Source organism: Colobus angolensis, unplaced genomic scaffold (genome assembly GCF_000951035.1).
Source record: "Colobus angolensis palliatus isolate OR3802 unplaced genomic scaffold, Cang.pa_1.0 Scaffold134, whole genome shotgun sequence".
In the NCBI taxonomy this organism is placed as follows: domain Eukaryota; kingdom Metazoa; phylum Chordata; class Mammalia; order Primates; family Cercopithecidae; genus Colobus; species Colobus angolensis.
This window is the reverse complement of record NW_012114422.1, coordinates 4,001,795-4,019,413: the sequence shown is the minus strand read 5'-3', so window position 1 is coordinate 4,019,413 and position 17,619 is coordinate 4,001,795. Positions and strand designations below refer to the sequence as shown.

The 17,619-nt window shown below is 39.8% G+C and overlaps 1 protein-coding gene across 1 annotated transcript in view; it reads left to right on the top strand.

The window, feature by feature from the left end:
• LOC105506286 overlaps positions 1-17,619 on the top strand; it is a 72,537-nt gene that overhangs the window by 28,577 nt on the left and 26,341 nt on the right. The gene's annotated exons all lie outside the window — the stretch shown is intronic.

The window sequence follows — 17,619 nt, the reverse complement described above, 5'->3', positions numbered from 1 at the left end:
ATGTAAGTAGCAATAGTTCCCCCATTTTATAAGAAAGCTAAAATTCATGGAGGAAATGTAAATTTTCCAAAGTTACAGCTGAGCAGAAATTTTAATTTAGGCAGCCTAGATCCAATGGTCTTAACTTCTATGTTATTCTCTGTCTCACTTCCTAAAGGAATAATGGTAACATAGATACATTTGGGATGATGAGCTAATTGGGGGAGAATTTTTAAAAATGACATATAATTTGAAATATAGTTTGGGTTTGGGACAACAGCGTCCAGGTGAGACTTGAAGATAAAAGACTTCAGCTTGGACAAGCTGGAGATCTAAATTTCACAGTAAGCATGAGAGAGAAGTTAAAAGCACAGAAGGAAAGAGAACCTAACAGAGGTACTGAAGATGTCAATTTTAAATATTTCTTGAAGGTAATAAAGTTGGTAAACATGCATATTGATGTTTCATGTTATGTGACCCTAGACCGGTGCTCTACCAACTTTTTTGATCACACATATCTATAATAACAGAATTGTTGAGCACACACTCTTAATATTTAATATCTGTGGCTTATTCTCCATTGTTTCTACTTGATAATGTTGCTGATGAAGAGTTCATACTGGGAAAAGAGGCAGCTCCATAATTTTCTGGTTTGCTTCTTCTTGCACTATTGGCATTAACTTCAATCTGCATTTCCTTTGCTGAGTACTTTTCAAAGTCATTTCTCCATTTTGTTGAGTTAAAACTGTTCTGTATGGTCCAGGCACATGCAAACTGTGCTCTGCTACAATACCCTGTGAATGAAAGAGGGGCATCCCTGTCTAAGCCTGAAGAATGGATCTCTCATTCTCATTGCATTTGCATAGATGACACTAGGTACCTCCAGTTAGAAGTTAAATGAGATTACAGGTATCATTCTATGTATTAAACCTCATATTTATTTTTTATTTACGAAGTGCAACTCTAGCATTTCTTTTCCATGCCCAATAGTTTCTTTAACTGCTCTCCACCCTGATAGGGAGCTTCTCTGCGCTTTGGAGACCACAGACTTCATCTTAAGTTCCTCAGGAGTAAAAAGGCACTCTCTCATGCTCATATTCCAGCATTTGCTGAGTGGGCAAGTGTGATATAACTGTGTTTACACACTGTATGGTGCACACACTTCTGTCCAAAATCTATTCAGCCTTTGCCTTTCCAGATTTGAATCCTTACAATTTTAGACTTCTCAGGAAACATCCTCGCTTCTTTTTGGTCATTTTAGTTTTCCTTGCTCCTTTTAATCACTCTAATCTCAACCTTCTCCTGATTATCTTATAATTATTGGGTATGATACTGAGAATTTCTTAGTATTTCCAGAGAAATACTAAGAAATTTGTGGACAAATTCATGTTTCCAAAATCTTTTTGGATAATACTCAGCGATTCGTGTATTTTCCAGCTCCACTCACTGTGGAATAAGGACCTCATTTTTATTTGTCATAAGTAAAAAAGGTATCAGAGTCAGAATAAACACCCAGTAAATATTTGCTTAGTGTGAAATAATGTAGACAGTAAAGTCAAAGAGAAATGTCAAAAATATTTGTTTATCATTGTAAAATGAGTAGAAAATAGTATTAATTAATAGATGTGTTTGTTTTTTTATTTAGGATATTGCCTTTTACTTCTTTCAGCTCCCATATTTTCTTGTTAACCACTTTATTCTTTTCCTTAGCCTGAATTAAAGGTTTCCCTATGTTTGGATAGATAGTAATCTGGTAAACAGTTAGGCAGGCTAGCTACACTACACTTCGAAATATATTCTCATGTGAGCCATAGAAAATAAACCTTAGCTTTGAAAAATGGCCAGTGTGAATATTGAGATATCAGACAACAGTCATGAACTCCAATTTTTATTATTTGAGATAAGACACAATACTAGCGTAGTTAAATACGCAGTTCAAAAGTTTAAACTCAACTCTCCACTATGTATAAATAGTGAAATAAATGTTAAAATGACTTGTAACTTGTCAGCATAGTACTGATGGAAGTTATTGATTAAAACTAGAAATGTAAACAATTTAAAGAACTTACCAGCTGCTGTGAGCCAACTTCCTTCCTAGGTTAACAAGTAAAAGGACTTTTGCTTTTGATTTGTAAACAAAAACTATGGTTCTAGTTTTATTTTAAACTTGAAATCAGTGTGGAAAGATGTCTTTCTAGATATTTGCTATTAAAATAAATTAAGCTAAATAAACACTGTCAGAAGATGGCTCAAAATTAGAAACATTTTAGATTCATTTCATTAGTGCTATTTGGCTAATTGGCTGCTTGACTCATAAATATTAAGGTTGATAGGAAGGCAAATATTTTTGTTCTTTTCTAGAAACATTTATATTTACACATAATAAATTTACTTAGGATCTGGCCAGTAAATTTTAAAAACTGCCTTAAGCAACAATTTTACAAAAATATCCACTTCTATTTCTAAAACTAATTAATAATAGTAAATATATATTTTCCCCTACTAATACTCAGTTCATTAAAGTGTACCTACTTACAGAAAACTGCAAAAGACCTATAAGATTTGGGGGGAAAGGCACACAAAAAGACTAAGTGGAAAAACAGTAGTAGAAGGAAACAACTGAATTGTTCTTAGTGTGGGAGAGTTTTAAATGGCAGGCAGAACTGAAGAGCTCTTATGAACGTGGTGATGGAGTTGTGGTGAGTAAAATGTACTGTTCTCTATGTACAAAAGAAAAACTTCAAATTGGACCAATGTGAAATATAATGCTTTTGTCAATGGCATCATGGGCTTCTCATTAAAAATGAACAATGTAAATAAACATTTAGGCAGTGAAATGCAACAAAAAGCCATCAGCTTTGAAAAATCCCTACCCCTGCAACATTGGAGAACTTCGATCATCATGAATAGAAGTTTTGGCCAGGCGCGGTGGCTCAAGCCTGTAATCCCAGCACTTTGGGAGGCCGAGACGGGTGGATCATGAGGTCAGGAGTTCGAGACCATCCTGGCTAACACGGTGAAACCCCGTCTCTACTAAAAATACAAAAAACTAGCCGGGCGAGGTGGCGGGCGCCACCAGCTACTCAGGAGGCTGAGGCAGGAGAATGGCGTAAACCCAGGAGGCGGAGCTTGCAGTGAGCTGAGATCTGGCCACTGCACTCCAGCCTGGGCGACAGAGCGAGACTCCGTCTCAAAAAAAAAAAAAAAAAAAAAAAAAAAAAAAAAGAAGTGTTGTAGTTGCTGAGGCCAAGAAGAAGCATCAGATTGTCAAATTGTTTGATATTGCCTATACATTGGCTAAACTAGAAATTCCCTTTGGAAAGAAATTGGAGCAAGACTGTCTTTCTGAAAGTAAATGTAAGCTGAGCCACATTACTGGAAAAATCATCACACAGTTCTAATGACCACTGTTCAGCAAGCCCAGTTCTTTTTCATCGTTTTTGGAAAACACAAGAGTCCAAAACCACAAATGCTAATATCCTTGAAATGATATATAAGTTATATGTGAGTGATATCACTTTTAAAAATGTTTAATTATTGAGTTTCAAAGAGGCCAAGCAGGTGAATGCAGAAGGTTTTATTTTATTTTATTTTATTTTATTTTTTTGAGACAGAATCTCGCTCTGTCTCCCAGGCCGGAATGCAGTGTGGCACAATCTCTGCTCACTGCAATCTCCACCTCTCCAGTTCAAGCGATTCTCCTGCCTCAGCCTCCCAGGTAGCTGGGATTACAGGCGCTTGCCACCACGCCCAGCTAATTTTTGTATTTTTCATGGAGATGGGGTTTCATCCTGTTGGCCAGACTAGACTCAGACTCCTGACCTCAGGTGATCTGCCCACCTTTCCCTCCAAAGTGCTGGGATTACAGGCGTGAGCCAACATGCCCGGCCATGAATATAATTCTTAATACAGTCTCAAGCGTAGAGTGGATGTAAATAGCAAGTATATTGACTTAATGAATGAAAGCATTGGCCCCAATATCTAAATGAAGAGAGATGCTTCTGACCTACTCAAGCAGGGAAGGTCCTTAATTCACATACCTTGTCTTAGTCATTTCAAGAGCTACCACCTGTGAACACGTTTAAACATATTTAAAACACTGGCTTTGTTTACATATTTGCCACACTCATTTCTCCTTATAACTTATATTGAACATCCCCAGTTTGTCTTCGTGAATTGAGAAGTTTGTAGAAGAAACTTTAACACCACCAAAGGAAGCAGATGGAATGCATTCGTTATAGCAGAAAAACAGGACAGGCAAAACCCTCCTTTATATATATTAGTGCCTCAACTTAAAAGTAAGGTCAGTGAGAAAATCACAAAAGACCTAAAAGTGAGAATCCAGAGCCTCCTGAGCATGCTTAATTAGCCTAAAACTTGTCCTACCCATCCTACTCTTAGTTAAGATATTAGATCTGGCACTGTCTTCCGGAAGGACAATGTGATTTGCTACAGCACCTTCAAGAGGATCTAGGAAGGGATGTTGTATGGTGCACTTAGTAGCTTACTGGTGAATGAAGAACAAACCCACAGGTAGTGTCTTTCAGTAGGATCAGACTAATTGGAGGACAGTATTGTGATAAACATTTTAGGGAAAGAGTCCATTTATGCTAATGCTAATCAAACCATGTGCATCACATTTGAGCATCTCCATAAAGAAGATGCATCCCAGTGTTTGAAATTATTGAGTACAAATATATGGCCAACAAATGAACACCCTTAGAAAAATATGGAGGCAAAGAACATGAAATGTTTATTAAACCCTTTGAAGGACTGCTGCAATTAAAACATGTGGATGCTTCCCAGTTGGCTACAGAAGGGGATTGCTCAAAGGTTTCAGATTGAAAAGCCTCACACAGCTCTCTAGGCAAGAAGTTTGGCAGCAAATTCCCAAAGATTTATCCTATGATTTGTGTTCTGCAGTCATTTCCAGTTTCAGTGGCAACAGTGGAAAGAAAAGGATGAAGTCAGGTTACAGGAATAGAATGCTTAAGACAGGAGTTGAATATCTAATGTGCATTTATATGGAAGGCCCAATGCCAAAAGTATATAACTACCGACCTGCTGTCAGCCTTTTTAAATTAAAGCTCTCTAGAACAAACAAATTTCCTTTGGGCAAAAGACTACCAGAAAACCTTGGTGTTAAAGGAGTGTCATATTCTTTCTGATTTAAAAGGAAAGGAAAAAAATCTTAGAATTTTCTGCTCAAACCACCTCTGTAAATGATTTTTGCTATATTTTTAAATTATGGGACAGTGACTGGTCAATAATAAAGTGCAATAATAGAGCCACTGTGGCAAAATAGTGAAGAAATAAGTACATTTTCTACCACTAAGAAAATTTTGTATGTCTACTAAGTTTTCAATGTTTATAAAAACAGCGGTACTCTGTGGAAAAGATTCAAATGATTCAACCAAGGGAGAAAAAAAGAGATGCTTAATTTTCATTTAATCATATTTCTTAATTAGAAAGAAAAAGATACACCTGTATCTTGTCCTATATTAATAAATAGGATTCTTTTGTCATGTCTTTATGTGTTTTTATTCTTAGTTTATATTAAAATATGGTTTAAAGCTAGAAATATAATTTCTCTATATTAATATTAAATGAGTCATGGGTTTACCTTAAGTGTTAAAATAATATTTTATTTTATTATTTAAAATTAATAACAGTATTTGGGTGAAGCTCATTATTCTGCCTTTATTTTCCATGGCCGTATAGCAGTTCAAACACTGCTTATTCCAAAATAAGACATCACACCTATCTGTACTGCCAAAGCAAACTATTTAAATGTCTCCCAACATTCACCAGAGTTCTTGGTATACAGCAAGGGTTCAATTAATATTTGTTGAATAAATAGCATCACTTATGTATAAAAAGCCTGGAATTCAAGGGGTAGGATTTACAATTAGTAAAAGTGTAAGTCTCTAAGGCAATTCTTAAATGAGCATTAGGAAACCTGCCCAATTATTGCTTACTTCATTTCCTGATTTTCAGCTATGAATAATCTTCACATTTTAAGATAATATTTTCAGATATACATTACATAATCAAAAGACAAAAATGACAAACAGAAGTTTCTTAATTCTATATCTATTCCCTATACTCAACATTTCTATTCCTATAGAGATATTTCTGAATTTAGAACTCTGCGGAGAGGACTGCTGACATTAGTGTAGGCAGAAAAAAATATATGCACAAATTCCAGGTGTTCACTAAGGGAGATATAAGCACATTGGTTTTAACAAACTTACAGTTCTATACTTAGTGTCTCAAGCATTAGGAAATTGGCTACACTCAAAGTATATTTAAAGCAGGTTTGCAGTATGAAGTTTTCTAATACTCTCTTGCCAAAGTAACCATTTTCAAGTTTAAAACTAGGTCTACCTAGATGGTGTATAATTTTTTTTTTTTGAGATGGAGTCTGGCTCTGTTGCCCAGTCTGGAGTGCAGTGGCATGATCTCAGCTCACTGCAACCTCTGCTTCCCGGGTTCAAGCAATTATCCTGCCTCAGCCTCCAGAGCAGCTGAGATTACAGGCATGTGCCACCACGCCTGGCTGATATTTTATATTTTTAGTAGAGATGGGGTTTCCCCGTGTTGGCCAGGCTGGTCTCAAACTCCTGACCTCAAATGATCTACCCACCTCAGCCTCTGGATTACAGGAGTGAGCCACTACACCTGGCCTAGATCATATATAAATTCAAAACTACACATTATCCTGAGTTTTTTATAACAAGAAAAATATAGCAATGCAACTATATGAATATGTGAAAATATAAATGACAGTGTCCTTTGTAAAATAAATTCTTACTTAGAATTGTTTTCTATTTTAATACTAAAAGTCAAATAAGTGATAGAAGAAAGCAGGAGGAAAAACTATAGCAAGGAATCATGGGGATACTTTTTCAAAGAGTATTCTTTGAATTCTCACTCAAGAGAAATGAGTCCATTAAAATAATGAAGCTAAGATTAATATTTTATAATACATAGGATGAAATGTATGTATTTTCTTTGGCAGAAGCTTTTCAAGTTATACCAATTTGGAAGTCATTATTTCACTTGGTCACTTAAAAATTCTTTTGAATTGCTATTCAACTCATGTTACAAGCCCAAAAGCAAACACAGCTTCTATGTTCATCATAGCTTTAATGTAACTTTATCTTTCCATTATACAATACACCCATATGGTTCCCCAAAAAGTGTTTTCAAAGCCAAAAATCATTTTATCCTATTTCACACTCAAGACAGGAGCAAATTCCATGACTGACAAATCTAATTATCCAGTGAATATACCCGAAAGGCAAAAGGAACTAGACGGTGCTGGGAGATGGAAGTTGAAGATTGGGAGGTGTGTTCAAGGTAGAGGGAACATTTGTGAAGGTCAAAGGTGGAATACAAGGATTAAATCATGAGGGATCTTGTAAGCTAAGCATTAGTGGACGAAGTTTATCTTGAGACCGGTAGTGAGCATTGAAAGATTTCATTTGGGGCTAGGGAGATGGGTTGGGGAAGGAATGATCAGATCTGCACTTTAAAAAGAACATTGTGGCCACTGTTCGAAAATGAACTGAACAGGACAAGTCTGGGGGGTAGGTTAGAAATCTAGACAGGAAGAGGTGGTAGATAAATGAACACATTTTAAAGATAATCAGGAAGTAGAACAGATAGGACTTCGGTTCCAATTAGTTGTAATGGTTAAGGGGAGACAGAAAAGTTAAAAATGTCACCCAGGTGTCAGGGTCTTCATGATGATATCATTTATCAACTCAGGGAACACAGAAGTAAAATCAGCTTTTAGAGGAAGTACAATGAATTCAATTTGGAATGTAGTGAGCTTATGGACACTGTGAGATATAAAAGTTGAGATATCCAAATACACTATGGGATAATCATGGAATAGAGATATGCACTTATATAATTTCTGCCTATAAATAGCAATTGAAGCAATTGGAAAGAAAGATATTACCCCAGGAGGGAAGGATGGATGAAAGAATAAAAGGGTGAGTGCTTGAAAGTGAGTAAAAGCAACATTTAAGAAACTAGCTGAAAAGATTCCAAGAAGTAGGGGAAGATCAGGAGGGCAAAAATGCTTTTCAAAAATGTGGGAGTATTTCACTATGCCAAAGTCTGAGGAGAAGGCAAGATTAAGATCAAAACTAGCCATCAGATTAAACCAAATGGAAGAATTTGTGACTTTGGGCAAGAGCTATTTGGTAGAGTAGTGGGTACATGAGTGGAGTGAACTGGTTCAAGGAGCAGGGAGGTGTGAGACGTATACTGTAGATAAGTAACTTTTTCAGATGTTTGGTGATGAATGGGGATAAGAAATCAGGTTGTACTAGAAATATATGAGAACTTTGGCGCATCATTTATTTCACTGGGAAAGTTTTTGGCATGTTTAAATGCATATATGAAATGTCCAGTAGAAAAAATGGATTAAAGTTGTCAAAAAATAGTTAATATTCATTGAGTGCTTAGTGTGTACAGGGTGCTCTTCCATGTTCTTTGTGGTTATTAACTCCTCTGATACTCTCAATAATCCTATGAGGGACTCACTGATAGGATAATAGGCCTTAAGAGGTGGGAAAGAATGGGATCCAGAGCTCAAGTAAATGAATTTTCCTTGTATAGGAAGAAACACAACTTCCATCCTAAAGAACCAGAAATGGGAAGGGTGGGGTGGAGGCAGGTGAATTTACAGGTTTGGAGGCAGGAGATTGAGAGAGTTCTCTTAATACCTCCTATTTTTGTCTGTCAATCGGGAGAAATGGCCATCTGTACAACACGAGGGCAGGGGTGGTAGGCTGGTAGGTTTGAAGTATGGAGGAGATTTAAAATAGACATTGTGGAGAATAGGAGAGAACACTCACTAGAAGCCCAAAATGATTGCCAGGCAGCACTGAGGCCTCCTGCGGGTGAAAAGCAGGAACATGCAGCGTCATTCATTCACAGGGTTGTGGGGTTTTCCCACTGTGCTCAGCTTCAGGTCATAGGAGAGGCAGTGCTGTTAAGACTTTTGGGAAACTTATAGGAGTCTTGGCATTGAATCCACCATGGGAGACAGAGAAGACCTTGGAGGCAAATCCAAAGGTAGTAGGCAGGCAAAGGGTAGGGGAAGATGGGAGATATAGGTCCATTTGATGGGCACTTATTTACACCTCTTCAAAAGCCAGAGTATAATCATACCTAACTAATCAGGCAGACTGGGATAGATCTCAGTAAGGGGGTATATAGGAACTCTCTCTAACTTTTGTTTAATTTTTTTGTAAACCTAAAACTGCTCAAAATATAGTTTATTATTTAAAAAAATAAAATAGATGCCTAGGAATAGATAATATAGTGACCATGTGAATATCATTTATCATTATTGTTTTGGAAGGATTTACCTGACTGTTCGGCTGAAATGGAATTATGTAGTTTATTTTCCTCTGGGTCATTGTGAATTGAGGAAGTGCAGAAGAAAGGAGAGCAAGAAATCTATTGTTAAATCCCCAGTTTGTACAAGAGACTATGCTGGGCTTATTACGAGTGTTATAGAATTTAATCCTCAAAATAGACCTATGAAGTAGAACCACGCATGTATTTTACTAATAAAAATACCAAGATACAGAGATGTTACCTAGCTTGCCTAAAGTGGTTCAGCAGGTAAAGAGAAGAAAGGAGTTTGGAACTATTGTCTATCAAAGCACCTGCTCATTATTTCATACCCACTAAATAATATTCTGTTTATTGACATCCAGTTTTGTATAGCCATATATTTTGAAAGTTTTCTGAAATAGCCCTGAGATTAACCCTTACTACGTTTCAGGCCGAGACTTTACCTGTCAAAAGAAAATTTCATGAACAAACCCATAGGTGGCAGTATAACATGGTGTTCTTAAAATGTCAACTATTGCTAATTAACAAAACACCAGGTATTGTCTTGATGCTGTCCTAGGTGATCAAGATTTGAGAAAAAGCCCTTTCTTCTAGAAGGTTACACCCAGGCAGTAAAGACTCAAGGGGAAGCCCAAAAGCTGTTTTCCTCTGCATCAATCCTTGGGGCTTGGGTTGTGGCAGAAGAATCTCAAAGTAGGGGGAAAAAAAGGGAGAGAGAGAGAAGAAAAAGAAAGAGGGGGAGGAGAAAAAAGAAGAAGAGGAGGAGGAAGAGAGGAGAGGAACAATAAAGAGAAAGGAACTCTGAAGAAACCAGATTATAATAGAATGTATTCAATGCTTCAAAATTCATCTTAAAACTCACCCCTGAACATCTCAGACCCCAGTCTAATTTAGATACTGGCAAGCCCTCTGGGTATCCAGATCTCATGCAAACACACTGAATAGTTTACCAGCTGATGGTCATGCCCATATCTCTATTAGGCCTTGGGACACTTGGGGCAGAAATCATTGTTCATCTTTGAATACTCTGGAACCAGTGGCTGAGGCAGTGCATGGCTCAGAATAGGAATGAAGTAAGAAGTGATGGATGAATGAATGAATGAATGAATGAGTGATAGGTGTCGGTACATTCATCATGTCTTCTACTCTGCCTTCTGGAGGAAAAGTCCTGGCAATATCTTTTCTAATGAGAAATTCAGTGTCCTTCTTTATATGCCATAAGTCATCGAGAGAAAACTTATTGCTTCCCTTTAATAAAAATTAAGATGAAAGTTTTTAGGATGAGGCGAGTGTGAAACAAGCAAGCAGGAAGCAGCAATGGTGGCTGGAGTTGTTTGATCCTGAGGGACAGAGGATATCTATTAAGCTCTAACCATGTGCCAGATATAAATGCTAGGCTTTGCATGTGTTCTTGTCTAATCCCTATAACCGCATTATGAACTGTTACTACTAAGTTTATTGTCTAGGTGTGAAAATGAGGCACAGAAAAGTTAATTTGCCCAAAGACATTAACTAGTGCAACTGGTTCTTCTTTCCTTTTTAACTAATGTGCACATACTGAATGTTGAGTCCTAGAATGTTGAGTCCTGAATGTTGAGTCCAGGAGGGGTTAAATAACTTACCTGGAGTAGCACTGTCAGAGGAAAAAAAAAAAAAAAAAGTCTCAACTACAGGCCTATGAGACTAAAGAATTCATGTTCTTTATTAAACTACATTTTCTCATCGCAGATCTTTTTCCAGACTTGGAAAACTCATTTCACTTTCCTGTGCTTCCCTGAATTAGCTTCACATTATGGCAAGCTAGTAGCTGGGCTTCTGATTAGAAAGGGACACAAGTGCTTTTCTACCAGTCTCTGAGTTAAGGTCGTTTCTCCAGCCTTAGCTTTGCTAATTCCCCACCAGCAACTTTTTCTGAAGCTTCAGATGGGTCCAGTCTCCATCAGGACCAGATATCTGGGAAGTTATCCTGAAACGTCCAGGCTTCCTGCAGCAGCCTCAGCTGTTTGTCAGTGGTGATAAGAAGGCCAGAGATCCCTGTATCTCAGATCAGTCCCTGATAATCAGAGAAAAGACAGAGGGGAGTAGTAACTTCACTCACCATATGTCACTTAGAATTTCATTCTTATTTTAACATGCTGGTTTTGATGCACAGTAGATAAGCCTGAAAGTAAATACATGAAACTGCTAACAGAAGGAATATGGATAATTGATGTTAAGGCAATGAGATAATGAGTATTCTTTTTCTTTTCTAAAATTTTGATAACATGGTTTAGTTGTTTTTTTAAGAAAAAAATAGTTATCATTTCAAAAAGGCATATTTTTTCTCTTGATTAGCAGAAGTAGCTAAAGAGGACACATGGGCAGATGAAACTACATAGGCCACATTCCCAAATTCTAGATTTATTTTCCTACAAATTCTTCTGCAGTGGATTAGAGCGGAGCTGGGAGTACACAGCAAAGGCTAGCATTACTCACAAGGTCACAAGATCTCAAGTGTAAAGAAAAGTGGTTCACAGGAATAACCTACGGAGTGGGAATAAAGCAGCAATCAAAACTATCCTCAGCTCTACAACTGCACAAGTGACCCCCACACCAACAGCCCAACCATTCCCTGCTGTAGTTGGTTGGCCTCTGGGGGCACTGGGCTCCATTTGGCAGTAGTGTTCTTGCTCTTTGAGAAGAGACACTCACAATCTTCCTCTTTTGCTCCTGCTCTCATTTTCTTAGTAGAAATAAAGACAAAGTTATTTTTTAAGATGTTTACTAGAAAGTGGAAGCAAAAAAATAAAAAATCATGGAAATAAAGTATATTATGGAGAACACACTTTTTAATGTAACTCAAATCTACCATTGATCTGCTTTCTGGGAACCCAGATTACAATTTTTTTTCTAAGCCTAGACTGCTACGGATGCTGGGTGAACCCCTCAGAGCCTCCAGCCTGTGTATCTGCTCTGTGGTTGGCATGTCTGAGAAGCATCCTCTCTCTATAGCCACCCTGCTGGGTTCAGGCAACTTTCAGCTGCTTTTCCCACACCTTCTAGTTTCTTGGGGAAGGAAGGTACTTCTCTATTAGCCCTAGAATTCAACTACTGGATTTAGGCTTTCCTTTTCATGTCTTACAGATAACTTTGCCTTTTCTGTACATCTGCGATACCAACAAATTGTCCAATCATATGAAGCATTTCACTAGGTAAATGTCAAGTCTCAGTTTCCCCTACTTAGATGGCAACCTTTATACACATACTTTCCAGAGCCTCTTAGTTTCAGTCATTCTGATTCATTGTCCTAATAAGTATACACCTACTTGTCCAACCATGTGTCCCCATTTTGTTTAATGCAGTCACCATGCCTGTGTTTTTGATGAGTATCCTTCCCTATTTTCAAAGATGAACCAAAGGCCACAAACAAAAAGCCATTTTGGGGGAGGCTCTCTCATGTCTGCTACCCCATAAGGCAAGCAGAGGATTAGACCCTTACCATTCTTCAGCGTTCCAAGCCCCCTCTGCCTCTTCCCCTAGACCTGCCCTTAATTTCTGTTCTTCACTGAGAGAACACTCTGACTGAACACTCGTTTTTCAGGCAGAGATAATTGACATACTCTGAGCCCAATACATGAATGTTCAAGCATGCCCTGCCTCAGGTTACCCACTACCCTCTCTGCCCCAAGCACCCTCTAGGTCCCCTTCTGGGGGAGTGATCCTGTGCAATTCTAGTCATTTCAGTTCTACAACATCAAAGTACCTCAACCATATCATAACAATAACACACATACATTAAGAGGAGGGTTGGACTAGGTGCGGTGGCTCACACCTGTAATCCCAGCACTTTGGGAGGCCGAGGTGGGTGGATCACAAGGTCAGGAGTTGGAGACCACCCTGACCAACATGGTGAAACTCCCCATCTCTACTAAAAATAACAAAAATTATCTGATGTGGTGGCACGCGCCTGTAGTCCCGGCTACTCAGGAGGTTAAGGCAGGGGAATCGCTTGAACCCAGGAGGCGGAGGTTGCACTAAGCTGAGATCGCACTGCACTGCACTCCAGCCTGGGCGACAGAGCGAGACTCCGTCTCCAAAAAAAAAAAAAAAAGGGGAGGAGGATTGATCACTCACACATGCTCTTATGGTAAAACAGGCAGCTCTCTCCCTGGTAAGAAAAATATGAGTATCCACCCCACCCCACCACACACACACACAAAAATCCCACGATGCCCCAGAATGCAGTTTCTTTCCTTCATGACGTGTGGTGAAGCACGTCAGCTGCTCCTTGTTGCTGTGCAGATCACCCAACATCAGGTCACCGAGAGAGACGGCAGCACTTGCTCACACAGCTGATAGGATTAGGAGATGGTGCTTTGTCAGCCCTGATTGAGCCCAAGAAAGCCCCCAGCATACACAGGTGAGATGCGAGGAAGAGTGGATGTGAGGGACCGTGATGTGTCTGGGTTGTTTGGTGCAGGCGTTTTCTTTGCGGCAGTGCACTTTATTGTCTGCTCTGTGAAGTCTGCAGTCTGGGGGATTCCTATTAATAAAAATCTGTGCTTTTTCTGTTATCTGGTCTCAGAGATTGGCCACATGTAGCTCACAGGATTTTTGTGAGGCTCAGATAAAATTGAATATGTGAAAGAGTTCCGAAAATATAAAGTTGTGTGCATGAGAAAGGTAGGAATCATTTAATTACAAATTTCACTTAAACAATCAAATAACTTATCCTGGATTTGGGGGAATAATTATATAAAGACATTACCTTCCTTCCCAGTCTACAATACACTGTTTCTCCTGTGCTTTGCCAGGCCTGGACAGGTATATTATTTATAATCTTTCAAGGTTCAATCCTGAAGCAACTGATATTTTCCAAAAGCCAGAAATACATTAATTTTTAAAGAAGCCACAAGATGATAAAATAAGATCATAAAATATGTCTTTAATTAAAAAAATGAAAATTATGCATAAGACTATTTTAAAGCAGGGGAAAGGAGACCATATTCTGTATTAGATTATATCTCTTTGATGGTATAACCCAAATGTTACACGACATTTATCCTAATGACATGAAAAACACTTGAATGAAATTAAGGCAGCATAGATATTATCATCGGTAAAACTTGCCTTTTAGAACAGTGGGAAAACAGGCTTAAGTTCCAAAAGTACAGAGCTAAGAGGCATCTGAACACTAAATCATCAGCCTTTCCCTTTTCTAGGTTGCTATGGCGACAGCAAGGCTACTGCACAGCCTCTCAGTGCCTGCACTTCTGCAGTAAAAGCTGTCACTGAACACATGTTAGATTTTTTAGGCACACACCCAATCATCAGACACAAATACATTGCGGAGGCAGCTTTATCTGAATTATTTTCAAAACAAGTTGTATCTATGTTCTTTATCCTGCACTGATGGGCCTCTTATGGGGTTATAGAATTCACTTGTTCAGGCACTAATTCATTTGACAGTTATGTATTGAGTGCCTACCGTGTAACAGGAATTGTACTAGGCACTGCCTACAAGCTTCGGTGAAAATAAACAAGTAAATGGGGAATTCTGAGGAGATCATAACAGCTCTCTTGGGGGTAAAAAGAAGTGTCCTGGAATCATCAGGGGAGGTTTCCTAGAAGAAGCCATCTAAAATGAAATGTATCTTTAAGAGTTGAGGAGGATAGGCGATGTAGTGCAAGAAATGTTCTAGACAGAGGCAGGTGCAGCAGTCTCAAGGAAAAAGAGAACACAAAACCTCCACCTCCGAGAACTGAAAGTGCTACAGTTTGAGCAGTATCCATTGTATGTAGGAGAAAAGTGGCAAGGACCAAAGGGGCAGGCTAGGGAGGGGAGGGAGTATCTATAAAAGAGAGGAGTGGCAAGAAATAAGATTGCAGAGGTAAACAGGGTGGCTGGATCAGGAAAGCCTTGTGTGCCACATTAAGGAGTTTCAATATTACCTGGAGGACAATCAGGAAATCATTAATGAGTTTTCATGGAGAAGTATGACTTGATTTAGCTTTTCATAAAGGCTTGTGGAAAAATGGAAATACTGATTTGAGAGAAAGGAATAAGAGGCAAGGCTGAAAGCAAGAGACCTTGAGTTAGCAAGAGACCACTATTGCAATAATCTAGGCTGACTGTGGTTTACACTCTACATGAAGATAATAGAGACAAATGGTGGACAGAAGTAATCAGATTCAGGACAGTTATTACCTGGGTAGCATGGAGATCACTTGGTGGTTTATGCTATGTGTCAGTCAGGTGAGTGACAGAAAAAAGTCCACAATGACAATGAGGTTCTGACTTGGCTAACTCAGTGGAGGGTGTTTCTGTTATTAGGTCCCCAGTGTCAATTCTCATTTCTAAGTAGGGAACTCAGAAGCATCCATTAACTTTAAAAGTTTGTTCTTATCTCACAGTATACGAGCCCAGGCTCATAATTTTAGGAATAATAGGTTGTATGAATTATCCTGGACCATCACTTTCCTGAGGTCCATGTTTGAAACAGCTGTGGGTGTAGAAAGTATAAATTAATCACCTCCTCTTCCCAAATCAAGAATCCTAAAATTACTAACCTCACTGCTTGAGAGAACTAAGTAGATTGAAAAGACATGAAGATTTACGGAGGAAGCTCTCTTTTGGAGTTACAGGAAGAAGGGAAATTGATTCCACAATTCCTCTGGCTTCAGGCTCTCTCTAGACTCACAACATACATTCTTAGGCTTGAGCGTTGAGGACTCAGAGAAATGTTGTTTGGAGGATGGACAAAAGGGGACAGTGACCCTCAGTTTTCGAGGAGCACAGTCCTCCCATGTAGGATGCTGCTGCCTAAGGATCAGAGTGTTGACCTGTCGCACTGCTGCTTGGAATATTCTCCAATTCTGAATAAAGGGTATATGCCACTATACATAGTGAATTCCATCACCAGATAAGATTTAAGGGTAGCAATTGTAATAAATCAAGGCCCTTGGCCCAGCTGATATGCCCTATTCTAAGTCCGCAGTTGGACAGATATTCAAGCTTTCTTGAACAAATTTGTGTGCATCACAAATGCTTTTTCTGCCTGTCATGTAAAAGGCATCAACAAATATTGACTGGATCACCTGGACCTGACTTAGCTGCCTTTGGAAAGTTCTGTTCAATCAGCTGGATAGAGCTGTTTATTTTCCTCATCTAATCCTCACAGCTATCCTAGAGGTAGGTATCACTATTATTATCTCTCAATTTAACAAGGGTAAATTTGAAGTTCAGAGGGGTCAAGAACCACAGGCGTAGGCCACGCATGAAAAGGCACCCGCATGTAATTCGAGCACTTTGAGAGGCCTAGACGGAATGATCCCTTGATCCCAGGAGTTAGAGGTTGCAGTGAACCCTGATCGCACCACTGTACTACAGCCTGGGCCACAGAACGAGATTTGTTTCAACAACAATGAAAAAACAAAAACAAAAACAAAAAAATCCAACGACAACACAACAACGAAAACTTCAAAGGCGCTCAGGCTGAAGGGACTGATTGGAGTGCTGGCTTGACTCATTTTTCTGAGTTCAATTGCAGTGCTCTTCCCAGCAGTGTGCCTGAGCTCCTTCCTGGCGCCGGGCAGCTGCAGGGCAGCGCTGGGGAAAAGGCTGTTCTCCCGCTACATAGCAGCCTGGCTTCCCCAAGCCGGAGGGAGCTGCGCTCACCACTGAAGACCTTTCTGATGCAACCCCCCCAAGTAGAATCCATCGCAGCCTTTGAGATCCCGGAACCCAGAGGCTGTGTCAGTCCTGCCGCACAGGCTTGGCTGGGGTCCGGTATGAGAGGGATCTCCGCCGCTCTCGGGCGAGGCAGTTGTGCGGAGCTGTAGGCTGACTTAAGACCCGGAGGCCAAGCAGGGATCGCTAGGGGAAAACTTCCTCTATTTTGCCTCTCTGTGATGTGTGATGTCGCAGCTTTTCTCAGTCACTCCATCCAACGCCACCCACTTCAAACTGAGATCAAGTGCAAAAAAAACAAACAAACAAAAAAGAGGGTGGGGGCCGGAGATGCCACTAGCCGCAGCCTGCCCCCACCGGGCTGAGCTCCTTGGAGAGGGAGGGACACGGGCTCTGGCTGGCGGGGGGCGGGGAGTGCCGTGGCGAAATCGGGCGGATGGGGCGCGCCCAGGCGCTGTCGAGTTGCTCCAAGGCCGCAGGTGAGGGAGGGCGTGGGAGGCGCCCTAGGAGCTGCCTCTAGCTACTGCAGCACCACGTGTCCGGCCCGGGAGGGGCCGGGCGCGCCCTCGGAGCCCAGCGCAATCGGCGGC